Here is a 19216-nt window from a genome sequence, read left to right on the forward strand (position 1 = left end):
CATCTACTTTGACAGGAACTTCTATGTGCAATAATTCTCTTTTACAGAGTTATAGTTGGGGAAGGGGAGGAAAGAAAAACTAATTCCATACTTGAAATACTTTGATAAATAGAACTTACACTCTATGTCAAGTAACTACATTTACAAATACAAAAAACTGTACTTTGGGTGAAATTTTAGTGAAAATTATTAGATAGGAATAGAAAAACAACATGTATACTAAAATGTGTATACTGGAAGAGTGAGGGAAGATGATATGATTTTCAACGGTACTTTCAAATCATAGTCATTTCACATTATTATTTTGAGGTTTGATTAATGTCATTTAAAGGGCTTAGTATCATGCCTGTCTCAGAATAAGTATCTTAATAACTAGCAAATATGTATTATATGTACTATAGCTCATATTTTTGTTGACATTGTAAGACATTTCCAAGATCCTGGAAGAAGATGGCCAGGTGGAGAAAACAGTATAAGCAAAAAGATGATGACAAGAATGGGAATAACATGTTGGAGAAAATTGTGTAGGACTTGTTTTGTTTAAATGAAAGAACAAGTAAAGGAATAAGTGGTAGAAAGACATAACATCATATAAATTTTTCAAAAGATTGGTTAGAATGTTTGAGTCATTTTGTCATTGTTTCCATTTTACCCCTCATGTTGTGCTTTATGGAAAACATGAAAGTCCAGAAAGTGTGCAAGAATGTAAAATTAATTTATAATTTCAATGTATTAGTCAAGGTAAACATTTGGTTGATTTTCTTCTTGGAGAATAATTTCTCCATTCAACTGTTTAAAAATATTTGACATTATAATAAATATTTTCATGTGCATATACCTTTGTACCTTGTTTCTTTTTTAACTTGACATTATATGTTTTTACTCTTATGGAGCTGCATGTTATTTATAACAATGGTTTCACGGACTCATGTTACCATATTTCTCTTTCTCCTTACTCCGTCTTTCCTCCTAGACCTCAGTCGCACAAACTACGAGTACTTTTTCTGAAGATTCCACATTTTTTACGTATCTGTAACTTTCTTACTCTATTCTATTAATCAAACCGTTTCCCACTCTGTCTTCCCATCCCATTTACTTATCTTCAGAGTGGCCTTAAGCACCAGCTTCTCCATTAAGAATCATCTCATCACTAAGGTCAGAGAATTGAGTATCGAGAAAAGAGGGAGTGATGATATTGTTAGAGGAATGTGTTGAGTAAAATAGAGTGAGAAATAAGCTATGAGGCAAAATTTTAGGTGGAAATATCCAGTAAGATAATGAATTATGAGTCTGTAGCTTGAAAGAGAGATTTTTCTTCGTCACATAGCAGAAATTGAATACATGGGGTGAGACAGACAACAATGGAGGCGCGTAGAGCATGAAAAGAGGAAAAGAAGAAAACTTCAAAAGGTGACTGAAATGGAATGAAAGGAGGGTTGGACTACGTGCACATGGGTGTGATGAAAAGGACTGGAAGATGGTTTTTAGAAGGGAGTGATCACTAAAGCTAAATGCCATATGTAGGTCAAGTAAAAGTATTTGAATGAAATGTTAATTGCACCTTCTTTTTACTTTTGTGAGAGTGGCGGAGGTAGAATAAAGATTATAGTGTATGTAGCTTATGAACCATTTACCACGTGCCCTTATCTTTCTTTAATTTAAAGTTCTCAATGCAAAGAGTAGTAGTTTACATGATTACTGTGTGCCACATACTGTTCTAAGAGAATACCTGCCATAATTCATTGAGTCTAACAGCCCTCATCAATCAGTTATAAATGAGTTTTCTTCCTTAAGTTTATAGAGGAGAAAACTAATAGAGTCATGAAAAGACTAATTACCTTTCAAGGAAATCCCTGTAAGAGAGAGTTGATATCTTTGGAAAGCAACCAAATTTTCTTACCTCCATTAAGTAAGTAAGTGTACAGATGTAGTGTAACTCTTGCTAGAGATTCCTAATGATTTCATATTCATCATGTTATTTTAAATGTTATTGTTGTTTTCATTCAATTTCTAATTATTTAATCCTATTCCATCATAACAGAGTTGATTTTTGTGTATTGATATTGCTTCTAGAAACCTTGCTATGGTTGCTTTTTTCTTTTTTGTAGATTCCATGGAATCTCCTATGTAGACAATCATGTCCTCTGTGAATAAAGGTTTCTTTCTTTCCAACTGGATTTTGTTTTCCTTGCCTGTTTGCAATTGCTGTAAACTTCAATAAAATCTGCTAGCTATCTGTTTCTCGTAACTGCCAACGGTTGGGTTGAAAGAATTCCCTTTTATTCCTGGTTTGCTGGGAATTTTTATCAAGGATAGGTGTTAAATTTTGTAAATGTGTTTTTTCTGTGTCTTCTGGTGTTAGTGGTGGGAAACTCTGGCTTCAGTTACCAATACCAAAAATGGTGGGACGGGGTTTTCTTCAGCAAGGGTGCTGAGAACAGAATCTTATGGAGTAGCACTGTTCGCAGTTGTCGTACCAGTGATTCCTCACGCACCTGGGTCATTGATTTAAAGCATCTCTGATCAAGGACTGCCTGTTTATCAGATTGCTAGCCTCCCCACACAGACTTTAGGAATTCATCACATATTTCTTTTTCTTCCTTCTTAGGAAAAACCAGGTAAAATTTTCTCTTTCTTGTGGTACTTCAAAATGCTCTCATTTATTAAAGTTAACCTGTCTGCTTTAAACATTAGGAAAGACATCAGAAAATAAATATTAGAAAGAAAATACCATCTCTCTCTCTATATATATATATATTTTTTTTTTTTTTGACAGAGTCTCACTTTGTCACTCTTGGTAGAATACCATGGCGTCACAGCTCACAGCAACCTCAAATTCTTGGGCTTAAGCGATGCTCTTGCCTCAGCCTCCTGAGTAGCTGGGACTACAGGCGCCCACCACAATGCTGGGCTTTTTTTTTTGTTGCAGTTTGGCCGGGGCCCTACTCACTGAGCCACAGGCACCGCCCAAATTTTTCCCTTTTCATAAACACACCAGTCAAATAGGATTAGGGTCCACCCATGTCCACCCATAACCTCATTCTTTTTTTTTTTGAGACAGAGTTCTACTATGTCACCCTCGGTAGAATACTGTGGCATCACAGCTCACAGCAACTTCAAACTCTTAGGCTTAGGTGATTCTCCTGCTTCAGCCTCCCGAGTAGCTGGGACTACCGGTGCCCACCACAATGCCTGGCTATGTTTTTGCTGCAGTTTGGCCGGGGCCCTACTCACTGAGCCACAGGTGCCACCCACCATATCTCTATTTTATGTCATGCCCCAGTTATTTAAGTTCCCAGGAATCATGCCTTTTTCTTATGGAGTCAGTGTATTGTATTATTTTTAGTAGAATTAGTAAATAACCAGAAACTCAAAATACGAAGTGAGGAGACAAGAAATTAGGGTTACCATAAATTTGCTCCCTGGTCTTAGAAAAAATTGTTTATGGCCTTTCCAATGTTATGGCATTCCAATATTCAGATTTGTAAGATGAACTGGACTGTGTATTCTTTCAAATTGTTCACAGGACTGCTGTGCTCTCTGCTTTTCTCAGTTCAGAGGGCATTTCTGGGAAGTACTGCCTTTTCAAAATTATTTGTTATATGAATTTGCAAAGCCTAAAATTAATCCTCAACTGATGGAAATTAAACTTTTTTTTTTTTTTTTTTTTTTGCCTGAGGAAATTTGATGCTTGAAGTCTGAGATTAGTCTCAAGAAGCTGCTCTGGGGCAGCACCTCTGGCTCTGTGGGCACCACAGAGCCCCATATACAGAGGGTGGCAAATTCCAACCTGGCCCTGGCCAAACTGCAACAAAAAAAAATAGACAGGCATCATGGCCAGTGCCTGGCCTGTAGTCCCAGCTACTCGGGAGGCTGAGGCAAGAAAATCACTTAAGCCCAGGAGTTGGAGGTTGCTGGGAGCTGTGATGCCATGGCACTCCGTCAAAGGCAATAAAGTGAAACTCTGTATCAAAAAAAAAAGAAGGAGCTGGTCTGATTTGTATGGGGCCTGTTAGCACCAACAAATCATGTTTCAAAAGTACCTCTGACAGGATTTATGTCTGTGTTTGCATCTTTGGCTGTTTGACTCCTTGCCTTTTCTATCAGTACAATCATATATATATATACTTTCTTTTTTTTTGGAATTTTAAGCAACATTCATATGATAATGAAAATAAAACATGCAAATATGCTCATTTTTGAAACCTTGGAACATATAGAAACTGTTTATTTTGGACTGAAATATATTCAATGCTTGGCGTTTGGGAGCTGTATTAAGAATAGAGCAAAAATTTTTACTTGAAACAAAAAATCTAAATGTCAATGGCAGAAATTAAGAATTATGGTTGTTAAATTAACATATCATGAACAAGGTAGATTTGGGAAGTGGTAATAGCCTAATTAAAGACATATTTTCAAATAAAATTAATTAGCCCTCTTCTCCCTTCTAAGTCAGCCTGTAGGCAGGAAGGAAGAAAGCAGGGTGTTTCTATAATCTTGTTTGTGAGTGCAAATAATTTCTGTCCCAGCTCACTTAGCCTAACTGGGTTACGATGTGGTATAAGGAAAGGATTTGAAAGAGGTAGGGTTGAAATGAAGAAATTGTTCAGATATTATTTCTCCGTGGGTTCATACACCATCACTCTTTAGGAGGGTAAGTGGACATTTTTATGTTGAATTCCTTTTTCGCCATAATTTCTATTAACTCTGCCATTGATATAGCCACCTCAACTCATGCTCTAAAATTAAGCCAAAAGTAGAAATCGTAGGTATAGACTTTGGGATCTCGAGAAACTTTATTTCTAAAGTAATGCATAATCTTTTGAGAAGAGGTAATAAACAGGGTATTTTGGGATTAATCACATAGTTCTATAATGAAGAAAGAAATCTAAATACAAATGGAATTTGGAAGCCTTAAGCAATGTCATGTAGAAAATCGGTGGAATATACAATTTTAAAATTCCTATAGTAAGCTGCTTTATTTACTTCCCTAATGGAGGCAAAATAGAGTGGAGAGAAATTGGTGTTTCAAATTAGACAAACAGTATTTAAATATCTTCCTCTTCCAATTTAGGCTGTATGACATTAGTATGTCACTTTATCTCTCAAATCTTGGACTTTTTCAAATGTACAAATCAGCAATAATGGTTTCTCACAAGCCATTTAGTGAATGAAAAAATGCATGTAAATAAGCTAAAAGTCTTCAGCAATTCATTGGAAATTTTTAAATGGTTGTTCTCTTCCCCTGGCTTTTATTTCTATTCCTTTTTAGGTCTTCTAAAAGCATGTTCATGTCCCACAGAAATTGAATAATAATTGATACTGAAGGCTTTTAAGACATCTAAGCAGGCACACTCATGGCTCAGGAATATTCAATAAACCTGAAGTTTTACAAATTTTCACCATTTACATACTGCTCTCAGAAAATTAAAGTGAAGTATTTAAAAAGTCAAACTTCTGAAAGTACCTTTATATAAACGAGGGGAAAAAATTGATTTCTTTGCAGTTATATTAGCTGGGCTTTTGAAGACGTTCTCGTGGAGGCAGCCAAACTTCAAACTTCAAAGGTTTAGGGTATTATCCAATACTTTCATCACTTCTGACTTCAGCTGAAGTGTAGGGGTTCCAAAATCACCCTCAGGTTCAATAATTCACTGAAAGGATCCCCAGAACTCAGTAAAAGCTAGTATACATGTGGTTATGGTTTGTTGTTACAGATCAAAATTAGCCAAAGAAATGCAGAGGGCAGAGTCTAGGAGAGTTCCAAAGTGGAGCTTCAGCTGTCCTCCCTCTTAGAGTCAGCATGTGTCACCCTCCCAGGACTGACGTGTGGCAATGCACATAGTGTATCACCTGGGAAGGTCACCCAAGCCTGCAGAGTTAGTCCTCGGGCTCCATTGCATAGGCATGATTAATTGATTGGTTTCCCACATGATTGATCTCAGCCTTCAGGTTAACTGATTCAACATGACCCAAGGATCCCACACCAAATCACATGATTGTTATTTCTAGCATGTTCCACCCATCCTAAGACTTTCAGATATGGCTCAGCTTACCCTAAGTTCCTGAGTGAGGAGTAGCCTCTGACCTAGACAAGGACACGTCTGTCAGGTATATGATAGATTATTACCAAGGCGAAGACCAGGCCTCTCTTGGGGGGAGGCCAAATTCTTTACTATAGCTCCAAATCAAGAAATATTTTTCTCTTCTCTTTAGAAAACATTCTATTAGTAGCCCCTTCCATTATATCTGGTGCGATTCAATTTTAAATATAATTTTTTTCTAAAACCCTTAATATTCCATTATAGTACAAGAATGCACTCCTGCCAGTGGGAAAATAATTTAATATTTTTCTCTGTTTTTCCATTGTTTTTCCCAACACCTTAACCATGTGAGTTCTTTCCATTGGATTGCAATGGCAGAAATTAATACAACCAGAATAACTGGACAAGTCAATGGAGGAGTAGAAATGCAAGAAGATTTCAGAGCTTCAAGATGGTGATGTGGCAGATTAGTGGCACCATTAGAATAAATCAGAGATTTGGGGAAAGCTACCTATATTGGTGTTGTTCAAACCATAGTTCATAATCTTCAGTGATTCATTAAATTATTCTTTATTAAGAGTTATAGACAGAAAAATACTACTTGCCATGTTAAGGCAGCAAATCAACTCGGCACACTAAAATAGTGAACTTGTACCTTTTCCTTGTGTATGACTTCTTTTTTTTTTTTTTTTTTTTTTTTTTGTAGAGACAGTCTCACTTTATGGCCCTCAGTAGAGTGCTGTGATGTCACAGCTCACAGCAGCCTCCAACTCCTGGGCTTATGCGATTCTCTTGCCTCAGCCTCCCAAGTAGCTGGGACTACAGGCGCCCGCCACAACGCCCAGCTATTTTTTTGTTGCAGTTTGGCCGGGGCCAGGTTTGAACCTGCCACCTTCGGTATATGGGGCCTGCGCCCTGCTCACTGAGCCACAGGCGCCGCCCGTGTATGACTTCTTAAGAGAAGCACTTTTGACAAGTTAGTAGAATATAGAAAGCAAGAATGCATGAGCTTATATGATTCAATTACTACTTTGGCCAAACTGGAGTCTTTGAACATAGCAATTGTTGAACATCACCTAGAAATTCCATGTACACTTTTGCAGCACTTAAACTTGTTGGTTTTTTTTTTTTTTTGGTTTCCTAGTTCTATCTACTCAATTTTCCAACCAAAACATCCAAATAATATCACTGCTATTGGCTCCTGTCCCAGTCTTAAAGGTGCTTAATTATGTGCCCACTCTAGCCTTACGTGCTTTACTCCTTAGCGCTCTAACTTGTAGCAAAGCTTTGTGTTCTAGTACACATTCTTTAGAGCAGCGGTTCTCAACCTGTGGGTCATGACCCCTTTGTAACAATGAAAATACATCCTGCATATCAGATATTTACATTACAACTCATAACAGTAGCAAAATTACAGTTATGAAGTAGCAAGAAAAATAATTTTATGCTTGGGGTCACCACAACATGAGGAACTGTATTAAAGGATCACGGCATTAGAAGGTTGAGAACCACTGCTTTAGAGACTAGAACCTTTTCTTGCTCATAACCCTAAGTTAGTAGATCTACCTTATAAGGTTTATAAACAATATTATTCTTCTCTGGTTAGAATTATATTAACAACCGATGCTTGCTTTCTACGACATCTGATCAACATCAAATAGTGTTACTCTGACACATTATTTAGCCTGTATTATTCATTTTTTGGTTTGAGATTATTAATGAGCTAGAAGCATAGAAAAATATTTTATAAAAATTTTGACTTTGAGTTAATCATTATTTCCAAAGTAGTATTAGAAATTTAACGTACTGGTATTTTTTTGTCAATTTAGACATAATAATTTTTCTTTTCCTCAACATCCTCTTTGAAGAAAAAGAAAAAAAAGTACACCTGTTATTTTCTACATAAGTGAATAAGCTGATGACAACAAAGGAGAATATATTTTTCCCTTTTTATGTAAAGCACTATACAGATTTATAACCTGCTTTTATCATTTTGATTATAAAGAAAACTGAAAGGGCAAAGAAACTATAGATTTAAAATTGTTTCAGAGTTTTACAAGCTGTTTTTCAAATCTTTCATGCCATGTGTCTTTCCAAGATCCAATGTTTTGGATTTTGGAAATGCAAATGCACTATATGATTCTATCATTACCAGCAGGGGCCAAAGTAATATACCTGAATTGATAGTATCTTGAGAACAAATAAAATGAATATTTTCACAAACTGAGATACACAAAATCCATCCATAGCCATACAGTTGCTTATGTCAAGTTTTGACTAAAATAAGTTGATCACAAATTTTTAAGACATGTCCACTTTAAAGACATAATTTTGAAATTGTGGGTAACAGATTTTGTGCTTATTGTCAGAATTAATTTATTTTTGATGATTGTTTTTATAATATTTTGCTTATGCTAGAGAGTTTCACAAATATATCTTGGTAGTTACAACAACAAATTACTGTGGAAAACTTGCAGGTTTTGACAAAATGAAAAAATTCATTTATTGTAATTTATGTTAGTGTTGCCAGAGATATAATCATCATGTGATATACATTTCACAGGGGAAATATTTATGGTAAACATCTTATATTGTTTAATGTAAGCCAAATATTTTTAGTCATAATTTTAGAAAGTTCATTAATATGAAGGTATTCTATACAAGGTCTCACAATTAAGTTCCTGAACTCATCCTAGAAAAAGTGCTGCAAACCTCATTGCTGAGTGTCTATTATGGTCACCTTCGAAGTGCTCCCCTTGGGAAGCAATGCTCCAATGCAAGCATCTAGCCCACCCTTCAAAGTAGTTCTATGAACCAAGTGTATGGTGCCCCATGATCATATTAATGTACACAGCTATGATTTAATAAAAATTAAAAAAAATAAAAAACAAAACAAACAAACAAACAAAAAAGTAGTTTTGGAATTCTTTTTCTGGACTGGCCGCCAGAGCTGTTACTGTATTACCCTTGACATTCTAAATGTCATCATCTTGTTTTCCTTTCACTATATCCTTTATCTTCAGGTAGCTAAATAAAAAACAGGACCAGATCATGTGAGTAGGAATGATGTTCCAGCAAAGTTCTTTGTTTAAAGGCTAAAAACTCCCTCACAGAAAGTTCTGTGTGAGCTGGTGCCTTGCTGTGGTGTAAGAGTACATTTTTGCACACACCTTTCCCATGTCAAGACTTTCAGTTACAATTTTCTTATTTTTCTATTAATGTCGACTTGGTCTGCTTTGCTTCTCACAGGCATCCAATGATTTTGATGCACAATTTGGGAAATTTTTGCAACATTTTTATTAGTTCTGGGAATAGTAGCAAGTTTGCAAACTTTTAATTATCAGACCTTTGTATGTATACATATAAAGCATATAATCTCTATTTTCTTTCTGATTTCAAGAGCTTAGGGGTAGATATGTGTTTGTGTGTGTGTATGTATGTATGTGTGTGTGATAATTGGAGCTTAGCTACAGTGATGCCGTGATGGTTAAGTAATATGTCAAATGGATACTGGATCCAACATTACCACTGATGTGTCTGTGGGAAGTTGTTTTTGGATTAGACTGACAGTACTGAGACTCTAATCAGCAGAAAGAGTAACAATCCCATCTACCTCTGGGCAAGAGATATGAACAGAACCTTCTCTGACAAAGACAGATGAATGGCTAACCAAACATTTGAAAAAAATGCTTATTGCCCCTGATCATTAGAGAAACAGAAATCAAAACCACCCTGGTATAGCACCTAAGCTAGTGAGAACAGCCCACATTACAGAGTCTCAAAGCTATAGAAGGCTAGAATGTGGAGAGAGTGGAACACTTTTATACTGCTGTTGTGACTGCAAACTAATACAACCTTTTTAGGAGGCAGTAGGGAGAGTCCTCGAAGAACTCAAATTAGACCCTCCATTTGATCCTGAAATCTCATTTTTAGTTATCTATCTAGAAGAAAAAAATCACTTTGTCATAAAGATATTTGCACTGGACTGTTTATCACAGCTGAATTTATAATCAACAAAACGTGGGAACAGACTAAATGCCCCCCAACCCAGGAGCGGATTAACACGTTGTCGTATATGTATACGATGGAATACTAGTCAGCCATTAAAAGAGATGGGGCCTTTACATCTTTTGTATTGACCTGGATTGAGGTGGAACACATTCTTCTTCGTAAAGCATCCCAGCAATGGAGAAGCAAGAATCCAATGTACCCTATTCTAATGTGAAGTTGGAGATAGAAGGGAGATGATAAAATTAATGATCTAAGGAAGGCACATATGAAAACTAGGGTATGTTAAAGAAAAGAGTTTGGTTTTATTCTGACATTCATGGAGGTCATTGAACGGTTTTAAGCAGAAAAGCAGTTTGTATTTGTATTTGAGAGAGATCTTGACTACTGTGGAAAAATCAACCAAAAAGGGCTATTATTAAAATCAAAGAAAACTCTTAGAAAGTTGTTCCAAATATCAGAGGAAAAGAATAAGTATTAAAACATAGGAGTTTTCTGAAAAGGTAGAGAAGATACACACATTAGAGAGAAAGGTAAAGGAGGAAGAAGAAACTGGAAAAACTGATGTGTGGGGTAAGACAAGAAAAATGGCGGGTTCAAACCCGGCCCCGGCTGAACTGCAACCAAAAAATAGCTGGGCATTGTGGCAGGCGCCTGTAGTCCCAGCTACTCGGAAGGCTGAGGCAAGAGAATCGCTTAAGCCCAGGAGTTGGAGGTTGCTGTGAGTTGTATGATGCCACGGCACTCTACCGAGGGCCATAAAGTGAGACTCTGTCTCTACAAAAAAAAAAAAAAATCTCTTCCATATTCCTGGGTCACTGCTGAGATTCTTCAATATAAAGATAATATAAATAAAGTAATTGTAGAGAGAACTTTATTGAGGCCATGACGGTTTTTTACTACGATTTAATATGATTTATTTAAAAATTAAATAAGAATAATATTATGCAGCATTGTTGGGCATCAGGCTACTTTACAGTATTATGTTTAACACCTACTCTATGAGGAGACACCTGTTATTCCCATCTTAATGCTAAGAAAACCAAGTAACTTGTAATTGTAGAGATAGAATTTGAAATCAGGACTTACTGATTCTAAATCACAAGCTCTTTTCTTTATACTGTACTGACTGCCAATATCACCTCCAGTTCAATTTTCCCTATTAAAACAACGTGGTTTTACGTAGGAAGTAATAATAATGTTAACTTCCAGTAACAAAAAGTTGGTATGAGAAAGTCAAGTTCCCAGGCCTACCATGATAGCCCCCGCTTTTCACTAGGCACCAGTTGGCTCTGGACATGGTGGACAATGTGTTAGCTTGGAATTGCAATTTAGCTACAAGTAGCAAAGACAAAAAAATAACAGTGGATTAAACATGATAAAAGTTTACTCCTCTCTCCTAACAGGACGATATGAAATATTGTATTCCAGAGCCATTTTGACTGCTATGCAATGATATCAATGGAGGTATAGATTATATCTATTATTCCATTTTGCCAGTCTTTTTATAGGTCTCCCATCTTTAGGGTCACCTCTAGATCCCAAAGGGCTGATAGAGCTCCAGCATGACATGTGTGTTTTAGGAATTAGCAACAATTAGGGAACAGACATATGCCAGTTTCATATCTGCTTCTAAAAGAGCTTTCTCAAATCCTACCTATAAACTTTTACTTATTTTTGAGTAGCCATCTCTAGCTGCATGAAAGACTGGGAAACATAGTTAATTAGCTATGCAAATTACTGACCAGAATGGAATCTGGGTTTTGTTACTAAGGAAGAAGAGGATACCAAGTAGCCAGCTGGGCCCCAAGCACTACAGTAACCCACCTGGCAGTGCATCTATCCCAGGCAGGCATTACCCAAACAATTTCAGTAGCGCGGCTCTCTTGTTAGGGTTAATTGGGAGTCTGTAGAATCTCCATTGGGATGGTCTCTAACTGAGTGATCTAGCAATTTATGCAGCTCAAATCAGGTGAAAAATTCACTTAAACTCTTATGATGTGCTCTGTGTCACAAAGCCGCCTATCCGCTTACATTTTCTCTGAGTCCATCAGAAGGCATTAACTTAATCAACAGTCAGGATCAGACTGGATTATGTATACGATTTTATATTCTAAACTCTCCATCAATCTGGATGTCATCTTCCTGATAAATTATCAGAATAATGTTTATATTTTTGCAGTTGAACTTTTATTTCCATAATTCATGTTTGTAAAAATGTATGACCGTAACATGCCCTTGTGATTTTGCAGATGTTATATCTCTCAGGAAACACTTCAAATGATGCAATTCACGATATGAAGAAAAATTCTTACCAGTCAAGTTTAAGGTCACTTCTGTATTTTTCTTTGAACTACTGTATGAATTCCTTAGTAGAAATATATGTTTATAAGTGTATGTCCAATTATGGATGTTTTATACAAGGTCTAATAATTCAGTTCATGAACTTGCCACAGTATGTTCACATTGGCAGCACTGTTCAAACGGCTTGGTAAGGTTCACAGCCTTGGTATGAAAACCCAGTTTCTCAAAGTTATGTTCATGTTTGCCCTGTGGCGGTGTATTGCTGAGTGGAGGTCATTATAAATGGTGCTCGTTTTTATATGCCATCCTGAGAATGTTGGAGCTTGAATTAGAGCAACAAATGAACAAACATTAAATTTCCTATTAAATTTGGAAAGAGTTGAAGTGAAATTGGGATGTGAAGGGGAAAATACCATGAGGAAAAGAACAGTGTACAAATGGATTAGCTTTTTCTCAGGGGAGAGAAAGCTTCACTGATGAAGAGAGGTCAGGGCAGCCAGTATAGCAAGCAGAACAGATGAAACATTGCAAACGTTCATTGAATTGTGTGTTAAAATTATCGGCTGACTGTGAGAAGGACAGCATACAAGTAAACATAGGTAGAGAAACAGAAAAATATGAACTGAAAATCTTGCCATGAGAAAGGTGTGTGCAAAAAACAGTCCTGAAGGAGTTCACTGACAAACAAAAACAAGCTCTCCCATGGCACTGCCTGTGAGGGAGTTTTTAGCCAGTAAACAATAACTATATTGGAACACTCCCCCCACTCCACCACTCACCTGATCTGGTCCCCAATGACTTTTTTATTTACCCAAATAGAAAGGAAATATTGAAAACAAGACATTTTGGTGACATTCAGGACATCAAGGTAATATGACGACAACTCTGATGGCCATTCCAAAGAGTTTCAGAATTGCTTGGAAGGGTGGACTAGGCACCGCCCTCGGTGCAAAGGGAATACTTCAAAGGTGACCACAGTGATGTTCAGCAATGAGTACGTAGCACTTGCTCTAGAATGAGTTCGTAGCACTTGTTCTAGAATGAGTTCATAAACCTAACTGTCAAGGCTCATATTTTCCTATGTATTTGTACACCCATATGTTTCAGGAAAGCAGGGCGGTACTGTAGAAAGAGAATGGACTTCAGATGAGTACATGTCAATTTAAATCCCATTTTAGACTATTATTTACTTGTTATGTGCTGTGTACAAACTACGTAAAGTCCCTCAGCCTCTCTTTTAATTGTAATCTCTAATTGTAAAACCAGGATCAAATTGTGTAAATATAGGGTGGCCATAAAGTTTAATGGATGGCTTGTATAAAATTGTCATGTTAAAAAACTCTCTAAATGTAAAATTATGACAAAATGACATGTATATCAATTTGTTTAAGACAAAGTCTCACTTTGTCACCTAAGCTGGATTGCAGTGGCTTGAGTACAGCTCACTGTAACCTCAGTCTTCTGGGCTCAAGGAAAGAATCACTGCATCCAGCTCCCAAATTTAAAAAGTGCATAGAAAATATATTAGGTTGGGATATAAAATTATATGGAATTTTCATATAGTAATTGTATTACAGGCAATCACTGAATATGTATTACAAAGTAATGGTTACTTGGGCTTTAATCACTTCCAATTTTTAGATATGTTTATATCTAAATATAAATTAGATAATATAATATTATAAAATTAGATAATATAATATAATATTAATCCTTGCCCCACAGACTGTCTTTTGATTTTCTTCTCTTGGGAAACATGAAGAAATAATGCGTTTATTCTCTAAAAGATAAAAATTAGACAATGCAATGAAAGACAGTAACATTTAAATTTTGAATGGAAAACAACGATGGCCACCTTTAGACTGTATGTGTTAACCATGTTACTGATATACAAGGGGCAATTGGTGCATATTTTTTAATAAAATTATTAGAATCTGTGAAGCAAACTTGACAAGTTTTCAAATTCTGAGTTGTGTGTAGACCAATGCTCAGCTAGGGTTTTACTTCCACTCTATTTACCTGATAGCCTCAAAAAGTATTCCTCTATATCTTTATTTTTTACATGAACCTAGGCCTTGTGTGGAGCTCATTTATTTGGTGTATATATAGACTTTTTTTTTATTCCTCCAAAGCCTAGTGTAGATTTCTAGTCTCTCAAAACAAGGCAATGTTGTCTTGTATTTAGAATGTATTTTCTAAAAGAGCATTAGTATAACAACAAATACTCATACCTTAAAAGACTGAGCCATAGCCTCAATTATCTACAACCTCCTCTCTGCATATCACTAACACCTTCTGTTTGGTCCCTCCATGTTAACCATACCAGGTTCTGGCTCCCAGACAAATCTTTTTAATTCTGTGGGTGACTCTAGAACATAGCTAGGCCAGAGAACCTCTTAGTATGGTATATTCAAAAAGTATCTGATTATTTAATCAGCAGTCTACATAGTCCACCTTCCTCTGTTAACTCAGGGTAACCCAAATTCAGAAATTGAGCATCTGTTTCTAAGCACACCAATGGAGATTCAAAAGCATGAGTGGCAAGTGTGTGGATCTGCCCGACTGAGCACTTTCTATGGAATGAAGTCAGCACACTGAAGTTTTCTAACTAATTCTGTTTGTCCTGAGGGGACTGGCAAGTCTGGAAACAGCTTATAAGTAAATTCAGTAAATAAGCTGAATTTACCCTGAGCCCAGACCTTCAAGTCGGAGAAAAGGAATAGGCTATACAAAAAAATTATAAATAATAACAAAGTAGCAAAAACTTGTGCTTCTGCTCCTTGGAACACAGCAGCTCCTGGTTTAGGACTAGTTGAAAATGTAACCTAATGGAAACAAATGCATTATACCCATCTTATAGTTGAATCTTTTGCTCCCAAATTCTTACTTGAATACCTGGAAACTAAGGTGAACAGGTGCAGTGTTCACCATGAAAAGTAGAACAATGAAACATCTGAACAAAGCGTTATGATCACTCTCCATAGCACAGCGACGGAGTACACTTACCCTGCCCGCCAGCTCAGATGAGATGACCAGCTCAGATGAGATGACTTCTGGCAGAAAACTGTTCAGTGGACCATGTGGGAGGACCTTCAGTAATTGACGCATTTTGTAGAAACCTGGGAGTGGAATACCTAAAATTCTACCTTTTACAGAAATACATTTAGAAAACAGACAATTCAAGGGATTAAGAATCCTGAAGTTAAGCAGATGGGGACTATGAACAATCAAAATTTGATTATATATGACATGGTAATAAAATATGTATTACAAGTCTACAAAAAATGTCACCTATCTTATTTACTATGTATGATCTTGTTTGTTAATGGGCAGGAATTAAGTAGAGATAAACCTCGATTACTCTGTACTGCAGGAATGCAAGCAAGGTCACCTTCCTTTAAGGAGAAGCAGAAGAAATGTGTTCATGTGTTGGGGCTTAGAGTGCATCAGTGTCAGGCAACACACGGAAAGAATAGGCTGCCAAGTCCAGTATGGTCACTGGAGAAGCTAATATGATGAGGAAATCAAACTTGTGTTCACAAATCCATGGACTGTTTCTTGTACTTAGGAGAAACTACACTCTGTGTAGAAAGCAGGAGGTTGGGAGGCATCCAACCTGGGAAACAAACATAAAACTGAAGTACTCAGTTAGGGAACAGCAAAGATGAACTGTTTCCTTTGGTTCCTCCTCTGACCTTGGGTAGAAATGAATATTAAAAGGCTTGGCTAGGTTTGTGATCAATGTTTGGACATGAGCCTTGCCTTGAATTTACCTAAAATCTCACTTTAAAAAAAAAAAAAAATTGAGAATAGTGGCATGGCTATTGTGAAGCCCTCAAGAGGCTGAAGTTCCATAACCTGGATCCCTGTCTCATTAACTCTAATAAGAACTGTAATGGAATTTTTTTTTAATGACAGTAATTTCTCCCTTGCTCAATATTTCTTTCTTCCAGATTCTACTTTGATTTGTTTCACCTATCTAATGGCATTGTCACATAACTCTTGCTAAGATTCTCCAAAGATAACCAAGTTTTGTGTGAATCTCCAACTATACCATGCTCTACTTGATTTCTTGACCATTATTGACAGATGCTAGCTCTGCCTATATGTACCTGTTCCTTTATAGACTAGCGATACCTCTGGGTTCTATGCCCAGACTCCTTACTGCTTATTAAAATAATGTAGCATTCAGTGATCAATCTGCCTTCTTCAGATATAAAGTCTTGGCCATGTTAGACACTTTCTTCCACAGAATAGGTCTGATTTCAAACAAATGGGATGTCTTAGTTGAAAGGACTAGAAAATAAAGTTAAACTAAAATGTAAGTTTGCACATCAAAAGGCTTGAGACTTAGTTTGCCACCACAAGGTAACCATTCAGTTTGGTGAAGAGATGTGAAATCTGTCATCAGGTTAAGTTTCTATGAATGACAGTGATTGAACAACCCTTGGCTCAGCTGCATGGAAGAATCTTTTCTCTACTCCCGGTTGTTTAACAATTCTTGTGGGACTTTCACAGCTTCTTGGATGGTTTTTTCAGGATGTGACCTGTCTCTACAGTGCAAATTCCAGTGCTCTTGAATTACTATTCAATGCTATCCTTTTCATTCTTATTAGATTTTGTCTATCACCTCACTTTTTAAAATAGGGGCTGGTTTGAAGTTCAATTATAAGGTCATTAATCTTTCAAACTTGTTTGTTCTGGATTTATAGCCACTCCTACTCAGATAGAGGAGACATCTTCTCAGCCAGGATTTCTTTCATAATCCTCTCTTCTTCTGAGTTTCAAGGTAAAGTATTAACTATTTTTTTTTTATAGGGGAAAGCGCAAACGCAGTCCCCCACTACCACAAATTATGCAGTCGAGTTTCCCACATTTGGGGAAATCGCAGGGGTCAGCACGTCCGGAGTGCAATGGATAAGCCTCACCCTGGGAAAACCACCTTGGTGATCATGGTGTCTCCCCTGCCAGGTAAGTATAGTATTAACCTTTTTTTATACACAGCTTCCTGTGTAAACTCATTAGGCCAGTAATCAGGAAAAAGTGAGCTGGTTCTCCTAGAATCTTCCACCAGTTATTGAGTAGGATCACTATGGATAAGATCTGGTCATCTATGTTTGAGGTTGATAAAAATATTAGATAGTTTTATAGAGTTTTTCAGATTCTGGGATATAAACTCATAGCGATGTAAGAGACTAGAATGACACATTATTAAGTTAGCTGCCTCGAGAACTGGGTTGCTGAACTGAAAAGAGCTCTACTCTCTTCTCAGAAGAGAAAGTACACATTTGAAGGTAGTACTAAAGTAAAAATGTGATGGTAGTGTTAAAAGCATGGAACAGAAAAAGGATGTTGTATATGCTTAACGTACAGGATAACCGCCACAGTTGACCACCTCCCTACATTGAATACCTCTTTAAGTTGAACTAATTTTCATAGACCAGACATCCATCACACGTACCCAATGGAAGTTCCTATGTTGGCCACCTCTAGAGGTTGACCAGTTTGTTTTAGTCCTTTGGGTGGTCAACTTACAGAGGTTATACTATATTTCATCAGATTATTAGACCTGGCTTACTTATCCTAATTCATACTAAAAGTATTCATGATGAAATAACTGTTCAGAATTAGCCATCACAATTATCCTCTGAACAAATAGGAATTAAATTTTTAATTTACAATTCTAGACCCCATTTAAGCTATATCAGAAATGTTACATCAGCAGTTACTAACTCATGCATTTGAAGATGAACATGAATGGAATTTGGGGGTGAGAACCATGTGTTCTTAGATACACAAGATATTTGGGTCCTGCTACTTTTTCAAAGCTTCCTTTTGGATATATAATGGACCTCCTGTCCACTTTGCTTTCAGGAGGTTTTAAGTGTCTGAAATGATCCCCACTTTCTGAAGATGAACATTATAATCTCTATTACATGGATAACTTATTTCACTCTCTAAAGAAGAAAAAATGATAGGCAATGACTACCTTTAAGGTAATTTATTCATTCCTTATATGTTTAGTGTTTATTTCAAACTAGCTTGCTTTTAAGTTTAAAATATATTGGCCTCGGTTCTTAAAAAGAAAATACAGGGCTTTAGCAGGTTTAGCAAAACCCTTGCTTCCACAGCCCACCATCACATGGTAAACTCTTGAAACTAAATATTCTATTAAAGGTTCAAGGAATGGGTCATTCTTTCAAAACTATGTAAAATATGCAGTAACACTTTTTATTATGAATAATTTAAAATGATTTATTTAACAAATCTCATTAGACTAATATATATATATATACTCTCAAAAATAAATAATAATCTCCACCCAAAGTGCAGATGGACTCATTATGATACATCACAGGACTCTGCCAAGCACGTGGCCATCATGCCTGTTCAGACCATATTGCAGAGACATAAAAAATAACTTACTTTACTGTGTACATTTCAAAGATACAGCTATTTTTTTTCAATCTATGAGTAATTATTTAGCTGTCTTTTAAGCAAATAGAATTTTTCTAGTTAGATCAATTTGCACTAAGATAGAAATGTTGGCAGTTAATAAGTAAATGACAGGTCTGCAAGACACACTGATATTTTACCATAGGGATGTGTGCTACCTTTGCTGCAATTATTTTTATGAGATTTGGAGAAAGATGGAGTATAAAGTTTAAACATAAAGTAAATCTGAGAATTTTCTGAAATCTTTCTCATTCTTGCACAGTTTTGCTGATTGCCCTTATTTAAATATGAAACAGCTGGGGAACTGTAGCACTTCTGTATCCTGACAAACCCAATCAGAAGCTTTATTTTATTAACCTCACCTATCCCTAAGCTCTCAATTACTTTCTATTTAATAAAATAAT

General features: G+C 36.4%; 1 non-coding gene across 1 annotated transcript; it reads right to left on the minus strand.

Annotated features, from left to right (window-relative positions):
* Positions 1 to 17171: 17171 nt before the first annotated feature.
* LOC128592928 (U1 spliceosomal RNA) lies at positions 17172 to 17335 on the minus strand. Its single transcript, XR_008382136.1, has one exon. It is a non-coding gene; the product is annotated as a U1 spliceosomal RNA (small nuclear RNA).
* Between the last annotated feature and the right edge of the window lie 1881 nt (positions 17336 to 19216).

The sequence above is a fragment of the Nycticebus coucang genome, chromosome 8 (assembly GCF_027406575.1).
Source record: "Nycticebus coucang isolate mNycCou1 chromosome 8, mNycCou1.pri, whole genome shotgun sequence".
NCBI classification, from domain to species: domain Eukaryota; kingdom Metazoa; phylum Chordata; class Mammalia; order Primates; family Lorisidae; genus Nycticebus; species Nycticebus coucang.